Source organism: Carassius carassius, chromosome 38 (genome assembly GCF_963082965.1).
Source record: "Carassius carassius chromosome 38, fCarCar2.1, whole genome shotgun sequence".
Taxonomy (NCBI): Eukaryota; Metazoa; Chordata; class Actinopteri; order Cypriniformes; family Cyprinidae; genus Carassius; species Carassius carassius.
This window is the reverse complement of record NC_081792.1, coordinates 3,303,222-3,319,981: the sequence shown is the minus strand read 5'-3', so window position 1 is coordinate 3,319,981 and position 16,760 is coordinate 3,303,222. Positions and strand designations below refer to the sequence as shown.

Here is a 16,760-nt window from a genome sequence, read left to right as displayed (position 1 = left end):
GTTGATTTTCGAATGAACAATTTCATCGCTACTCTGTAACTGCTTCATTACTTTGAAGGGTGTAATGCCATGTTGTTTTGATGTCACGGCTTTGCCATTTTGAAGCCTTATCACTAATTGCCACCTGGACATTGAGAATAAATTGTAATCTGCATTAAACTGAACGAGCGAATAATCAGCAACTTCGCGGATTCAAAATATGTCAATTTTGTACTTTGACAGACCGATGATAGTCAGATTTTCATCTAGATAACGGTTGCAATGTGTGTTTTCAGATGCATGACACAAGTATTTTCACCTGGACAAGAGCTTAATTACCAGTTCAAGGTATCAATTCAGCAATCACAGGAATCTGCCTAAATAAACTGAACTCCCGGGGTGAGTAAAAAAAACAGATCCTTTGAATGCATACAACACTATATAATTCAGAAAACCGTCCTTATGGATAATTCTTGTTTTGCCAAATTATTATCACATTGTTACAGTCGCAGACCTAAAGCAACAGGCCACTACAAGATCCTGCGCCCACACGGACCACATGTATGAAAAGTGTGCCAGAAGCCAATGGCCAGTTTAAAGTTTCCAAATCCCATATGGTCTAGCGCTTAGGATTCCTGGTTTTCACCCAGGCGGCCCAGTTTTGACTCCCGGTATGGGAACGCATGCTCCTTTTCAGAGGTGTCAAGTAACGAAGTACAAATACTTCGTTACATTACTTAAGTAGAAATTTGGGGTATCTATACTTTACTTGAGTAATTATTTTTTAGCCGACTTTTTACTTCTACTCCTTACATTTTCACGCAAGTATCTGTACTTTCTACTCCTTACATTTTAAAAATAGCTTCGTTACTGCTATTTCATTTCGGCTTGTTTTCATTCCGGCTTGTCATCATTCAAAAAAAAAAAAAAAAAAAACTATCCAGACAAATCGCGCCATCCGGATGGAGTGAATTTGATTGTGGTTGGATGAGAAGTATAAACAGATACCATTCCGACACCCTATTGGTTTGTACACGATCCATCGCACCTGCACATGACACAAATCACGTCACACTCCAGCCAGGACATAGCCAGTTTTGGGTTCGTTTATCAAAAAATATATTTCTTAAAAGTAAGGTTGGATATGGAACCGGTATGCACCTTACTGAATAAGAGGATACAGATTTCGGTGCCTTTTAAATGCCTGAGCGATCGATTGAAATGTTTGTCCTGGTTCTCCGAAATGTACACAAGAAGCACGGGCATCGCTAGGCTTTTTAGCGGGGCTGTAGCATTTAGCTCCATAAACTGTATACAAATTTGTGATCGCCTCAGAGTGCCCTCACACTATTGTTATTGTGCCTTTTTGTATTCTCACAATATTTGTACATGCATATATATTTGCACTGCTGTTATAATTTTTTTATTGACTTTATATTTGCAAATAAAAAGGGTTGTTAATCTTAATCTTTGCACTAGCAATGTTTTTGTGCCTATTTCTCACTGTATTTGAAGTTGCAAATTTTAAGTATTTAAGTATTCCAGTATTACATAACAATAAAACACACACACACAAAAACAGGGACTTTCAGAAAATATAATAATATAATGTACGGCTATAATGACGCCTCGAAGGAGGTTTTTTTTTCAAGTGCTCACCTTTTTTTTTGGTTTGGAGCTGGCTTTCTCGCAGCTGTTAGCAGAGCTTGAATTCGCAGTCCACAATTGGAAGCCAAAAGAGCTTTCACTGACCGGGAATCGAACCCAGGACGGGGCGGTGAGAGTGCCGAATCCTAACCACTAGACCACCAGGGAGGGGCTGGTGGACTGGTGGGCTGGTGGGCTTACCTCCTGATAACAAGGTGAGAATAAGCAGACAGCAATGCTTGCCACTGTCTCATCTAAAACCAACAACTCTGTAGCAATCAGGGGTCTTTACTATTGGTGGGCCAGTGGTGCAATGGATAATGCGTCCGACTACGGATCAGAAGATTCTAGGTTCGACTCCTGGCTGGCTCGCTCTGTGCTTGTTTTTCTCCAGCTTATTTTGTTGTTGTGTTTTTTTTTTCTTCTTCTCCAAAATCCAGAAGAAAAGGCAAATCTTCAGGCATTCTTCTTTTTTTCCAAAAAAGACATATTCTGCACACCCTTTCCGATGTCTAGGGAAGACACGGACATGCTTCGGTATTGTCATTCGTCTCACAAGCATGCCGACAAGCTCGGCGATTAAAGGGGAAATAAACTGCAGGCTGGCAGCCAGTTGATTTTCGAATGAACAATTTCATCGCTACTCTGTAACTGCTTCATTACTTTGAAGGGTGTAATGCCATGTTGTTTTGATGTCACGGCTTTGCCATTTTGAAGCCTTATCACTAATTGCCACCTGGACATTGAGAATAAATTGTAATCTGCATTAAACTGAACGAGCGAATAATCAGCAACTTCGCGGATTCAAAATATGTCAATTTTGTACTTTGACAGACCGATGATAGTCAGATTTTCATCTAGATAACGGTTGCAATGTGTGTTTTCAGATGCATGACACAAGTATTTTCACCTGGACAAGAGCTTAATTACCAGTTCAAGGTATCAATTCAGCAATCACAGGAATCTGCCTAAATAAACTGAACTCCCGGGGTGAGTAAAAAAAACAGATCCTTTGAATGCATACAACACTATATAATTCAGAAAACCGTCCTTATGGATAATTCTTGTTTTGCCAAATTATTATCACATTGTTACAGTCGCAGACCTAAAGCAACAGGCCACTACAAGATCCTGCGCCCACACGGACCACATGTATGAAAAGTGTGCCAGAAGCCAATGGCCAGTTTAAAGTTTCCAAATCCCATATGGTCTAGCGCTTAGGATTCCTGGTTTTCACCCAGGCGGCCCAGTTTTGACTCCCGGTATGGGAACGCATGCTCCTTTTCAGAGGTGTCAAGTAACGAAGTACAAATACTTCGTTACATTACTTAAGTAGAAATTTGGGGTATCTATACTTTACTTGAGTAATTATTTTTTAGCCGACTTTTTACTTCTACTCCTTACATTTTCACGCAAGTATCTGTACTTTCTACTCCTTACATTTTAAAAATAGCTTCGTTACTGCTATTTCATTTCGGCTTGTTTTCATTCCGGCTTGTCATCATTCAAAAAAAAAAAAAAAAAAAACTATCCAGACAAATCGCGCCATCCGGATGGAGTGAATTTGATTGTGGTTGGATGAGAAGTATAAACAGATACCATTCCGACACCCTATTGGTTTGTACACGATCCATCGCACCTGCACATGACACAAATCACGTCACACTCCAGCCAGGACATAGCCAGTTTTGGGTTCGTTTATCAAAAAATATATTTCTTAAAAGTAAGGTTGGATATGGAACCGGTATGCACCTTACTGAATAAGAGGATACAGATTTCGGTGCCTTTTAAATGCCTGAGCGATCGATTGAAATGTTTGTCCTGGTTCTCCGAAATGTACACAAGAAGCACGGGCATCGCTAGGCTTTTTAGCGGGGCTGTAGCATTTAGCTCCATAAACTGTATACAAATTTGTGATCGCCTCAGAGTGCCCTCACACTATTGTTATTGTGCCTTTTTGTATTCTCACAATATTTGTACATGCATATATATTTGCACTGCTGTTATAATTTTTTTATTGACTTTATATTTGCAAATAAAAAGGGTTGTTAATCTTAATCTTTGCACTAGCAATGTTTTTGTGCCTATTTCTCACTGTATTTGAAGTTGCAAATTTTAAGTATTTAAGTATTCCAGTATTACATAACAATAAAACACACACACACAAAAACAGGGACTTTCAGAAAATATAATAATATAATGTACGGCTATAATGACGCCTCGAAGGAGGTTTTTTTTTCAAGTGCTCACCTTTTTTTTTGGTTTGGAGCTGGCTTTCTCGCAGCTGTTAGCAGAGCTTGAATTCGCAGTCCACAATTGGAAGCCAAAAGAGCTTTCACTGACCGGGAATCGAACCCAGGACGGGGCGGTGAGAGTGCCGAATCCTAACCACTAGACCACCAGGGAGGGGCTGGTGGACTGGTGGGCTGGTGGGCTTACCTCCTGATAACAAGGTGAGAATAAGCAGACAGCAATGCTTGCCACTGTCTCATCTAAAACCAACAACTCTGTAGCAATCAGGGGTCTTTACTATTGGTGGGCCAGTGGTGCAATGGATAATGCGTCCGACTACGGATCAGAAGATTCTAGGTTCGACTCCTGGCTGGCTCGCTCTGTGCTTGTTTTTCTCCAGCTTATTTTGTTGTTGTGTTTTTTTTTTCTTCTTCTCCAAAATCCAGAAGAAAAGGCAAATCTTCAGGCATTCTTCTTTTTTTCCAAAAAAGACATATTCTGCACACCCTTTCCGATGTCTAGGGAAGACACGGACATGCTTCGGTATTGTCATTCGTCTCACAAGCATGCCGACAAGCTCGGCGATTAAAGGGGAAATAAACTGCAGGCTGGCAGCCAGTTGATTTTCGAATGAACAATTTCATCGCTACTCTGTAACTGCTTCATTACTTTGAAGGGTGTAATGCCATGTTGTTTTGATGTCACGGCTTTGCCATTTTGAAGCCTTATCACTAATTGCCACCTGGACATTGAGAATAAATTGTAATCTGCATTAAACTGAACGAGCGAATAATCAGCAACTTCGCGGATTCAAAATATGTCAATTTTGTACTTTGACAGACCGATGATAGTCAGATTTTCATCTAGATAACGGTTGCAATGTGTGTTTTCAGATGCATGACACAAGTATTTTCACCTGGACAAGAGCTTAATTACCAGTTCAAGGTATCAATTCAGCAATCACAGGAATCTGCCTAAATAAACTGAACTCCCGGGGTGAGTAAAAAAAACAGATCCTTTGAATGCATACAACACTATATAATTCAGAAAACCGTCCTTATGGATAATTCTTGTTTTGCCAAATTATTATCACATTGTTACAGTCGCAGACCTAAAGCAACAGGCCACTACAAGATCCTGCGCCCACACGGACCACATGTATGAAAAGTGTGCCAGAAGCCAATGGCCAGTTTAAAGTTTCCAAATCCCATATGGTCTAGCGCTTAGGATTCCTGGTTTTCACCCAGGCGGCCCAGTTTTGACTCCCGGTATGGGAACGCATGCTCCTTTTCAGAGGTGTCAAGTAACGAAGTACAAATACTTCGTTACATTACTTAAGTAGAAATTTGGGGTATCTATACTTTACTTGAGTAATTATTTTTTAGCCGACTTTTTACTTCTACTCCTTACATTTTCACGCAAGTATCTGTACTTTCTACTCCTTACATTTTAAAAATAGCTTCGTTACTGCTATTTCATTTCGGCTTGTTTTCATTCCGGCTTGTCATCATTCAAAAAAAAAAAAAAAAAAAACTATCCAGACAAATCGCGCCATCCGGATGGAGTGAATTTGATTGTGGTTGGATGAGAAGTATAAACAGATACCATTCCGACACCCTATTGGTTTGTACACGATCCATCGCACCTGCACATGACACAAATCACGTCACACTCCAGCCAGGACATAGCCAGTTTTGGGTTCGTTTATCAAAAAATATATTTCTTAAAAGTAAGGTTGGATATGGAACCGGTATGCACCTTACTGAATAAGAGGATACAGATTTCGGTGCCTTTTAAATGCCTGAGCGATCGATTGAAATGTTTGTCCTGGTTCTCCGAAATGTACACAAGAAGCACGGGCATCGCTAGGCTTTTTAGCGGGGCTGTAGCATTTAGCTCCATAAACTGTATACAAATTTGTGATCGCCTCAGAGTCAGTCCCCTTAAGTTTCATATGAAACCGGCATCAGACCGGTCTCCTCTCCGTCTTTCAGCGCGCTCTTCAATCCGCAGACCGCGGCGGAGCAGCGCGAGCGGAAACAAACACAGAGGACACAAGGTATGTGTTTATCGAAAGATTGTTAGAATATCCGTATCTGTGCAGTTCTTTGTCATAAATACAGTTTACAAAAGGTCACGAGGGAGCAGTCGGTTTCTCATCTTCTGTAAAGTTTTCGCTGCGTTCACCGCTCATCACTAAACAGCTGTTTCCTCCAGCAAAAATCTAGCCCTTAACAAATATGAACGAACACTTACACTTATTTAAATATACTTAATTTAATCGTACATACTTTATACATACACCAGCTACTGTGCAAAAGTCTTGGGCACGTTAGTATTTTCACTAAAGAATGGTGTTCGGCCAGTTATTTATATACTTTGCTGTTTCAGTATAAAATATCTATTTAAATTTCCAAACATTCATTTCGCCGTTGTCAGACTGCTTGTGCATTCAAAATCGCACTAGATTATTAATTAAATTAATGGCAAACTGATATTTCCTACTGACACACTACAGCATATATATAAATAACTGGCTTAAAACCCTTTTTTGGGGTGAAAATACTAATGTGCCTTAGACTTTTGCACAGTGCTCTACTTTACAAACGACTGTTGCTACTTTATAAAGAATGAGCATACAGTCATTCACAGAATGGATTAAAGACAGTGACAGCACTCATCTTAACTAAATATCAGAGTGAGTGACAGAGATACAGTCGAAACATTATGTGTGGTTTTTGTATTAAGTAATGACCCAGATTATGAAATACATTTATTAGCCTTAGATTAAGCATAACTTGGGAAATAAGAGCATCCAAAGTGAAAGCTATGTATTTATTTTAAATATTTGTAATGTTCTTTAATGTTATCCATAGTTTTTTTGTGGGTCTTTTTTTTAAAGTATCGGTTCAGGCACCGTTTAGGCGCCGGTACCGTTTTAAAAGTATTGAAATGGCACTGGATTATTTCTCACAGCGTTTACGATGGAGAGGCAGTAAGCCTCCTCTACCTTCAATGATATTATGCAACGCAAGATCACTTCGAGCTAAAATATACAAACTTTGGATTAATACCAGAACATGCTCTGAGTATCGCACCTCAAGTTTAATGGTGATCACGGAAACGTGGTTACACAGAGATATCCAAAACTCTCTGATTGACATCGATGGATTTTCACTTGTCAGGGCAGATAGGACTGAACAATCCGGAAAAACGAGAGGTGGCGGCATGGCTGTGTATGTAAGTAACAACTGGTGCAAACAGTACACAGTTAGGGAAACACTTTGCTGTCTGGATGTCGAGATTTTGCATTTGACTATGAGACCATTTTACCTCCCAAGGGAGTTCGGAAGTGTGGCCGTGTGCGTTGTGTACATTCCTCCCAGCGGGAATGCAGCTAGGGCCGCAGCTTGCATTGCTGACTGTGTACACCAAGAACTGCAGCGCGCTCCGGGCGCCCCCGTGTTTGTAGTGGGCGACCTCAACCACTGTAAACTTGAATTAGCACTCCCTGGGTTTGAACAATATATCAAGTGCAGCACACGTGAAAACAAGACTATTGACAAATGTTATGGCAATGTTAAAAATGCCTATGTAGCCAAACCAAAAGCCCCATTGGCCAATTCAGACCACAACGTGATTCACTTAATTCCCATCTACAAAACCATGCTGAAACGCAGCAAGCCACAAGTGAAAACAGTCAGTGTGTGGTCTGATGAGGGGATAGAAACACTAAAAGGATGCTTCTTGTGTACAGATTGGAGTGTGTTTCACGACACAGGTATTGATGTTACAACAGAGACAATCACAGACTATATAAATTATTGCATAGATAGCGTCCTTACAAAGAAAGAGGTTGTGGTTTACCCAAATAATAAGCCTTACGTAACCAAGGAAATAAAAGACTGCATAAATCGAAAAAAGGTAGCTTTTAGAAATAATGACAGAATTGAGCTAAAAGTGGTGCAAAAGGAACTGAACCAACTGCTTAATAAAGCCAGAAAAAAGCAAAAGGAAGTAATTGAAAGCCACTTTACAACCATGAATTCGAAAAAACTCTGGGACTCAATGAAAACTATCACTAACATGTCACCAAGTAAAGTACATATAAACACTACAGATGACCGGATGAAAGCTAATAAATTTAATGACTTTTACCTTAGATTTCAAACTCAGGATTTTAACAATGATTGCACTAGTATCCTAAACTCCATCAGCACGGATTTGCACATAGGACATGAGATAGACTGGTTACAGATACAGTCACTGTTCCAGCATCAGTGTACTAGGAAGGCTAAGGGTCCAGATGGAATCTCTGCCCGCTTACTGAAAACATGTGCGGAGGAGCTTGTTCCAGCCTGGTGCCCTATCTTTCAGCGATCACTTGACTCTCACATCATCCCAGCCCTATGGAAAAAGACTGTTATTATTCCAGTACCAAAGAAACCCTGTCCCAAGGAGAACAATGATTTTAGACCAGTAGCATTGACATCCATTGTAATGAAGTGTTTTGAGAAATATATGGTGTCTCTTTTAAAAACTGAGGTTAACAAAAAGTTAGATCCCTGGCAGTTTGCCTATAAACGAGGTAGGAGTACAGATGATGCTATAAGTAGCATCACCCACCTAGTCCTTAAGCACTTGGAGGACCCGAAGGCCTACGCACGCTTACTTTTTATAGATTTTAGTTCGGCCTTCAATACGATTCAGCCAGTTATTTTACTTGAGACACTTTAAAATATGGGTGTAAGCTCTTTTATTGTTGAATGGTATTACTCCTTTTTAACTAATAGGACACAATATGTTAAAGTACACAAGGCAGTCTCAGACCCCAAATCCATCAGCAGGGGGGCACCACAGGGTTGTGTGAGCTCCCCTGTCCTTTTTACTATCTATACCAATGAATGTGTGAGTAAACATCCACACAATTATATTGTTAAATTCTCTGATGACACTGCTATCCTTAGCTTATTGTTTCGAGACCAAGACACAGTCTCCTACCATTCAGAAATTAAACAGTTTGTGGACTGGTGTGATGCTCACCATCTGATGGTTAACGTCATTAAAACAGAGGAGATGATATTTGACCCAAGATCAATCTGTGAACCTAATCCTGTACTTATTCATAACAAACCAATACGCCAGGTTACGTCATTTAAGTATCTGGGTGTTTTTATTGATTGTTCCCTTACCTGGCACATTCATGTTGAAAATCTTTGCACCAGGTTGCAACAAAGGATATACTTTTTAAGAAGGTTAAGACTGTTTGGTGTTAACAGCAAAATCTTGCTTCTGTTTTTCGAAATTATTTTAGAGAGTGTGATACGTTATAGCATGCAGACCTGGTATGGTAATCTTTCAGTTCAGCTTAAATCTAAGTTTGGGCGGCTGATCAATACAGCTTTTAAAATTGTAGGCTACCAAGAACAGTGCTACCTTCAGTCACTGTATGAAAAATCTGTGCTCAGGGAGGCACATAAGATTCTGGATGATCCATCCCACATTCTGAATAAGGAAATAGAGTTGTTACCCTCAGGTAAACGATTTAGAATGCCGTACTGCAGGTTAAAGAGGTATAAAAACTCATTCATCCCAGCTGCCATTAAGATGCTAAACAGTAGCAAATGACGGTTACCTACTTGTATACTTTTTATCCCCACTGTGTTGTGCAATTATTATTATAAATTAATTTTTGTAATTTTCACGATACAGTGTAATGACGCATGTTTGTATTGTTTATATTCTGTGTATTTTTTATGTGGTAAGTTGTAAGTGTGTGTCGCAGTGACTGTAGCCCAAGACAAATTTCCCCCCTGTGGGACATTAAAGTATATTTTATATTTATCTTTATCTTATCTACCACTGAGCTATACCCCCACAGCCTCCCTGGATCATCGCCTCACACAAGATGACAGACTTACTTTTGAATAAAGTTTTTGGATATGACAAGCATGCCAGATACAAAAAAAGAACCTCTCGAGAGGATGTGCCACTGAGTTACAATCACATACAGAATCTTTCTATATAGATATGTTTGCACTTATTCCTAATCTGCCAAATCCATAAGCGGCACTCGGATTTGAACCGTGGACCTCTTGATCTGCACTCAAATGCTCTACCACTGAACTATGCCCCCACATCTTTGCAGAAAAATGCTCTTTCATTAAGCTATACCCCTACAGACTTCTGTGCTTCGAGCCAAAGATTAAGTTAGATCCTACGATTCAACAATATCAAACATTGACTCCTTCACTGTAAACTCAGGTCTTTGGTTACTCCAAATCAGAATCAGCAACTCTACAACTCAAAACCTCCAAATAAGACAAGTCCAAAGGAGACACCCAGATTTGAACTGTGGACGAGTTGATTACAGACTCACTTTGAAATCATGTCGTTGATTATGTCAAGCAAGCCAGATCCAAAACGTAGACCTATTGATCTGCAGACAAATGCTCTGTTGTTGAGCTACAAACCCGTACTGCATGAGCACAAACATCAAAAATGACTTCATGTCAAGGATTTGTTTATTCCTAATATGCCAAGCCCAAATTAGGCACATGGAATGAACCTGGGACCTTCCTAAAAGGCAGGAAGATATGGCTACACATATTCCTAACATGCCTACCATACCCCCACAGACTCCCTGGATCATAGCCTCACACAAGATGACAGACTCACTTTTGAATAAAGTTTTTGGATATGACACGCATGCCAGATACAAAAAAAGAACCTCTCGAGAGGATGTGCCACTGAGTTACAATCACATACAGAATCTTTCTATATAGCTATGTTTGCACTTATTCCTAATCTGCCAAATCCATAAACTGACTCGGATTTGAACCGAAGAACTCTTGATCTGCACTCAAATGCTCTACACACTGAACTATGCCCTGACATCTTTGCAAAAAAATGCTCTTTCATTAAGCCATACCCCTACAGACGTCTGTGTTTAGAGCCAAATATTAAGTTAGATCCTACGATTCAACAATATCAAACATTGACTCCTTCACTGTAAACTTAGGTCTTTGGTTACTCAAAATCAGAATCAACAACTCTACAACTCAAACCCTCTAAATAAGACAAGTCCAAAGGAGACACCCAGATTTGAACTGTGGACGACTTGATTACAGACTCACTTTGAAATCATGTCGTTGATTATGTCAAGCAAGCCAGATCCAAAACGTAGACCTATTGATCTGCAGACAAATGCTCTGTTGTTGAGCTATAACCCAGTACTGCAAGAGCACAAACATCAAAAATGAATTTATGTCAAGGATTTGTTTATTCCTAATATGCCAAGCTCAAATTAGGCACAGGGAATGAACCTGGGACCTCTTGATCTGCAATCAAACGCCGTGCCATTGAGATATAACCCTGTACAGTATGAGCAAAAAAAGGCAGGAAGATATGGCAACACATATTCCTAACATGCCAAATCCAAAGGGGGCATCCGGATTTGAACCGGGGACCTCTTGATCTGCAGTCAAATGCTCTACCACTGAGCTATACCCCCACAGACTCCCTGGACCATAGCCTCACACAAGATGACAGACTCACTTTTGAATAAAGTTTATGGAAATGACAAGCATGCCAAATACAAAAAAGATCCTCTCGAGAGGATGCACCACTGAGTTACAATCACATAGAATCTTTCTATATAGATATGTTTGTACTTATTCCAAAACTGCCAAATCCACAAGGGGCACCCAGATTTGAACCAGGGACCTTTTAATCTGCAGTCAAATGCTCTACCACTGAACTACACCCCCACATCTGTGCAGAAAAATGCTCTTTCATTGAGCCATACCCCCACAGACTTCTGTGCTTAGAGCCAAAGATTAAGTTAGATCCTACGATTCAATAATATCAAACATTGACTGCTTCACTGTAAACTCAGGTCTTTGGTTACTCCAAATCCGAATCAACAACTCTACAACTCAAAACCTCCAAATAAGACAAGTCCAAAGGGGACACCCAGATTTGAACTGTGTACAACTTGATTACAGACTCACTTTGAAATCATGTCGTTGATTATGTCAAGCAAGCCAGATCCAAAACGTAGAACTATTGATCTGCAGACAAATGCTATGTCGTTCAGCTATAACCCCGTACTGCATGAGCACAAACCTCAAAAATGAATTTATGTCAAGGATTTGTTTATTCCTAATATGCCAAGCCCAAATTAGGCACATGGAATGAACCTGGGACCTCTTGATCTGCAATCAAACGCCGTGCCATTGAGATATAACCCCGTACAGTATGAGCACAAAAAGGCAGGAAGATATGGCAACACATATTCCTAACATGCCAAATCCAAAGGGGGCACCCGGATTTGAACCAGGGACCTTTTGATCTGCACTCAAATGCTCTACCACTGAGATATACCCCTACAGACTACCTGGATCATAGCCTCACACAAGATGACAGACTCACTTTTGAATTAAGTTTTTGGATATGACAAGCATGCCAAATACAAAAAAAGAACCTCTCGAGAGGATGTGCCACTGAGTTACAATCACATACAGAATCTTTCTATATAGATATGCTTGCACTTATTTCTAATCTGCCAAATCCATAAGTGGCATTCGGATTTGAACCGAGGACCTCTTGATCTGCACTCAAATGCTCTACCACTGAACTATGCCCCCACATCTTTGCAGAAAAATGCTCTTTCATTAAGCCATACCCCTACAGAATTATGTGCTTCGAGCCAAAGATTAAGTTAGATCCTTCGATTCAACAATATATAACATTCATTCCTTCACTGTAAACTCAGGTCTTTAGTTACTCCAAATCAAAATCAGCAACTCTACAACTCAAAACCTCCAAATAAGACAAGTCCAAAGGGGACACCCAGATTTGAACTGTGGACGACTTTATTACAGACTCACTTTGAATTCATGTCGTTGATTATGTCAAGCAAGCCAGATCCAAAATATAGACCTATTGATCTGCAGACAAATGCTCTGTCGTTGAGCTATAACCCCGTACTGCATGAGCACAAACCTAAAAAATGAATTTATGTCAAGGATTTGTTTATTCCTAATATGCTAGGCCCAAATTAGGCACATGGAATGAACCTGGGACCTCTTGATCTGCAATAAAACGGCGTGCCATTGAGATATAACCCCATACAGTATGAGCACAAAAAGGCAGGAAGATATGGCTACACATATTCCTAACATGCAAAATCCAAAGGGGGCACCCGGATTTGAACCAGGGACCTCTTGATCTGCAGTCAAATGCTCTACCACTGAGCTATACCCCCACCGACTCCCTGGATCATAGTCTCACACAAGATGACAGACTCACTTCTGAATAAAGTTTATGGTTCTTCTCGAGAGGATGCACCACTAAGTCACAATCAGGTTTCAGGTTTCAGGTCTTTTATTGTCATTCTATACATGTTGCCACATAAGAATAAAATATGTACTCAGGACCAGCAGCGTAAAAAAGATAGTTAACATACAGTATACATAAAATAATTAAAACATAATTTAATAACCTACAATATTTAAAAAAATAACTTTGACCTAAATAAGACACCTGATACCTAAAAAGTACTCCTTCTATAATAAATAATTAATCAGAAATTTTGAAACAATTTTAAAAGCAATCCCTAAGGCAGTGAATTCATGATTCTCACAGCCTCTGGGAAGAAGCTGCATTTCAGTCTTTTTGTTCTGGCTTTAACGCTTCTTAGCCTCCTGCCCGAGGGGAGTGGATTGAAGAGTTTGTTTGCCGGGTGGGTGGAATCCTCCATAATACAGGATGCTCTGCTTCTGCACCTGCTGGTGTAAATTTCCTCAAGAGAGGGTAGGCTGCTCAAAGTTATTTTTTGGGCCGATTTGACCACCCTCTCCAATTTCTTCTTGTCAGCAGCAGAACAATTTCCGTACCAGGCAGTGATGGAAAAAGTGAGTGTACTCTCCACCACACACCGGTAAAAGGCTAGCAGAACTGGAGTCCCAAGACCAGCCCGCTTCAACCTCCTAAGAAAATAAAGGCGTTGTTAAGCCTTTTTTTATAATGCTGGCTGTGTTGATGGTCCATGTTAAGTCATTGGAAATGTATATTCCAAGATACTTGATGTTTGAGACCATTTCCACAGCTAATCCACCAATGAACAGGGGAGAGGGGGTGTAGCTTCTCCTTCTAAAGTCCACGACAATTTCCTTCGTCTTCCCCACATTAATGCAGAGGTTATTTGCTCTGCACCAGTCCTCGAGTTCTTCCACCTTCTGTCTGTAAAAGGACTCGTCGTCATGGGATATCAATCCCACCACAGCCGTGTCATCAGCAAACTTCACAATATGACTGCCTGGATATTTAGCCGAGCAGTCATATGTTAAAAGCGTATACAGCAGGGGGCTCAGTACACATCCCTGGGGGGAACCGGTGTTAAGGATGATGGAAGAAGATGAAATGCCATGGACTTTGACTGTCTGTGGCCTGTTCGTTAAAAAATCATAAACCCAGTTACAAAGTGATGGCTTAAGTCCAAGTAGGAGCAATTTATTAACTAGAGTTTGTGGAACAATAGTATTAAAGGCTGAACTAAAGTCCAGGAAGAGCAGCCTGACATAAGAATCCCTATTTTCCAGATGGGTAAGAGCAGAGTGGATAACTGATGAAACTGCATCCGGTGCAGACCTGTTCTCCCTGTAAGCGTATTGATGAGGGTCCACATTGACATCAATTATATCCTTCATGTGAGCCATAATCAGCCTTTCAAAGCATTTCATGATTATCGGTGTCAGAGCCACTGGACGGAAATCATTCATGCATGTCACGGCCGAGCTTTTGGGAACGGGAATAATAGTTGATGTCTTGAGACACACTGGCACCACAGCTTGGGAGAGTGACCTGTTAAAGATGTCAGTTAGCACTTCAGCCAGTTCATGAGCACAGTCCTTCAAAACCCTGCCGGGGATATTATCTGGACCTGCTGCTTTGCGTGTGTTAATTCTCAGCAGGGTTCTTCTTACATCCTCAGTGGACACACTAAAAGGCAGTTCACCTGGGTGGAGTGTAAGTCCAGAGAAGGGAGGGGCATTTGTTGTCTTAAAGCGGGCATAAAATGCATTCAAGGCATCGGGAAGAGATGGATCCTGAGGGCAAACAGTGTCTCTTTTACTATAAGCAGTGATGCTCTTGATGCCCTTCCACATGCTCCGGGAGTCATTGGTGGAGAAGTGACCCTGTATTTTATGTGCATATTTAGCCTTTGCTCTCTTGATCCCCCCCTCTAAATCCCTCCTCGCCGTTCTCAGTGTAAGTGCGTCCCCTGTCCTAAAGGCTAAATCCCGTGCCTTCTCCATTCAACCAGGGTTTCTGATTTGGACAGATAGTGATCTTCCTGGTAGTGGTGACATCATCAATACATTTACTGATGTAGCCACAGACAGATGATGCATATTCTTCTAGGTCCACCCCACCAACGCTGGTTGCTGCTTCTCGGAAAATCTGCCAGTTGGTGCGTTCAAAGCAGTCCTGGAGGATGAGGTTGGCTCCACTTGGCCACACCGTGATGGTTTTAACTGTGGGCTTGATGTCTTTCAGCAAAGGGCGATGAGCAGGAACCAGCAAGATGGAAATGTGGTCAGAAAACCCCAAGTGTGGGCGGGGCACCGCTCTGTATGCATCCCGTTTGTTAGTATACACAAGGTCCAGCGTGTTATTCCCCCTGGTTGCTATGGAGACGTGTTGGTGGAACCGTGGCAGAATATCCGTCAAATTGACATGATTAAAATCACCAGCTACCACAAAAAAAGCCTCGGGATGTTTGTTCTGTAACGCACCAATATGGTCATGAAGTTCCCCGAGAGCCATACTAATGTTAGCACCCGGGGGGATATATACAGCCACAATAAACACAACTGTGAACTCCCGAGGCAAATAGTATGCTCGGCATTTCAATGTCAGATATTCCACCGCCTCAGAACAGTGGCTGCTTACCGGAGAGCAGTTTATACACCAGCCTTTGTTTATGTAAACACAGAGTCCTCCTCCGCGAGTTTCCCCCGAGAGATGGTTTCGATCGGCTCGGAAGAGTAGCAACCCATCAATATGGTAAACTGAGTCTGGGATGTTGTTACATAGCCATGTCTCCGTTAACAGAAATACACAACAGTTTCTCATTTCCTTATAGCTGCTTAGTCTGAGGCGCATTAAGTCCATCTTGTTGTCAAGCGAGCGGACGTTTGCCAGAAAAAGCGTTGGAAACATGGGTCTATTATTAGCCTTTAGCCTGGCTATAAGACCAGCCCGCTTACCCCTCTTCTGCCTTCTTGCACACCGCTTCCTCCTTCCCTTTAACCGGTGTGTATCGCTCCTCCACCTCGCTATGTTCAGAAGCTTTAGCCTGCCCAACGTTGCTTTAAGCTGTGGTTTAATCGTTCTATTGATATTATTAAGTTTAAGAAGTCCAGATAAACTGTACTTTACCACACTATTCCTCGTGTTGGTATTGCTAAAAGGGATTTGTAATACGCACGCCGCTAACTGAGAGGCTGCTGCACGCCGCCATATTAAGTGAAGGACTTTTTTTTTTTGTGAAGGATCACATAGAATCTTTCTATATAGATATGTTTGCACTTATTCCTAATCTGCCAATTCCACAAGGGGCACCCGGATTTGAACCAGGGACCTCATGATCTGCAGTCAAATGCTCTACCACTCAACTATACCCCCACATCTTTGCAGAAAAATGCTCTTTCATTAAGCCATACCCCTAAAGACTTCTGTGCTTAGAGCCAAAGATTAAGTTAGATCCTACGATTCAACAATATCAAACATTGACTGCTTCACTGTAAACTCAGGTCTTTGGTTACTCCAAATCAGAATCAGCAACTCTACAACTCAAAACCTCCAAATAAGACAAGTCCAAAGGGGACACCCAG

The 16,760-nt window shown here is 41.1% G+C and overlaps 4 non-coding genes across 4 annotated transcripts; all 4 read right to left on the bottom strand.

The window, feature by feature from the left end:
• Positions 1-11,299: 11,299 nt before the first annotated feature.
• Positions 11,300-11,371, bottom strand: trnac-gca (transfer RNA cysteine (anticodon GCA)). Its single transcript has one exon. It is a non-coding gene; the product is annotated as a tRNA-Cys (tRNA).
• A 184-nt stretch (positions 11,372-11,555) lies between these two features.
• On the bottom strand, positions 11,556-11,627 carry trnac-gca (transfer RNA cysteine (anticodon GCA)). The gene has a single exon. It is a non-coding gene; the product is annotated as a tRNA-Cys (tRNA).
• A 548-nt stretch (positions 11,628-12,175) lies between these two features.
• Positions 12,176-12,247, bottom strand: trnac-gca (transfer RNA cysteine (anticodon GCA)). Its single transcript has one exon. It is a non-coding gene; the product is annotated as a tRNA-Cys (tRNA).
• An 807-nt stretch (positions 12,248-13,054) lies between these two features.
• Positions 13,055-13,126, bottom strand: trnac-gca (transfer RNA cysteine (anticodon GCA)). Its single transcript has one exon. It is a non-coding gene; the product is annotated as a tRNA-Cys (tRNA).
• Between the last annotated feature and the right edge of the window lie 3,634 nt (positions 13,127-16,760).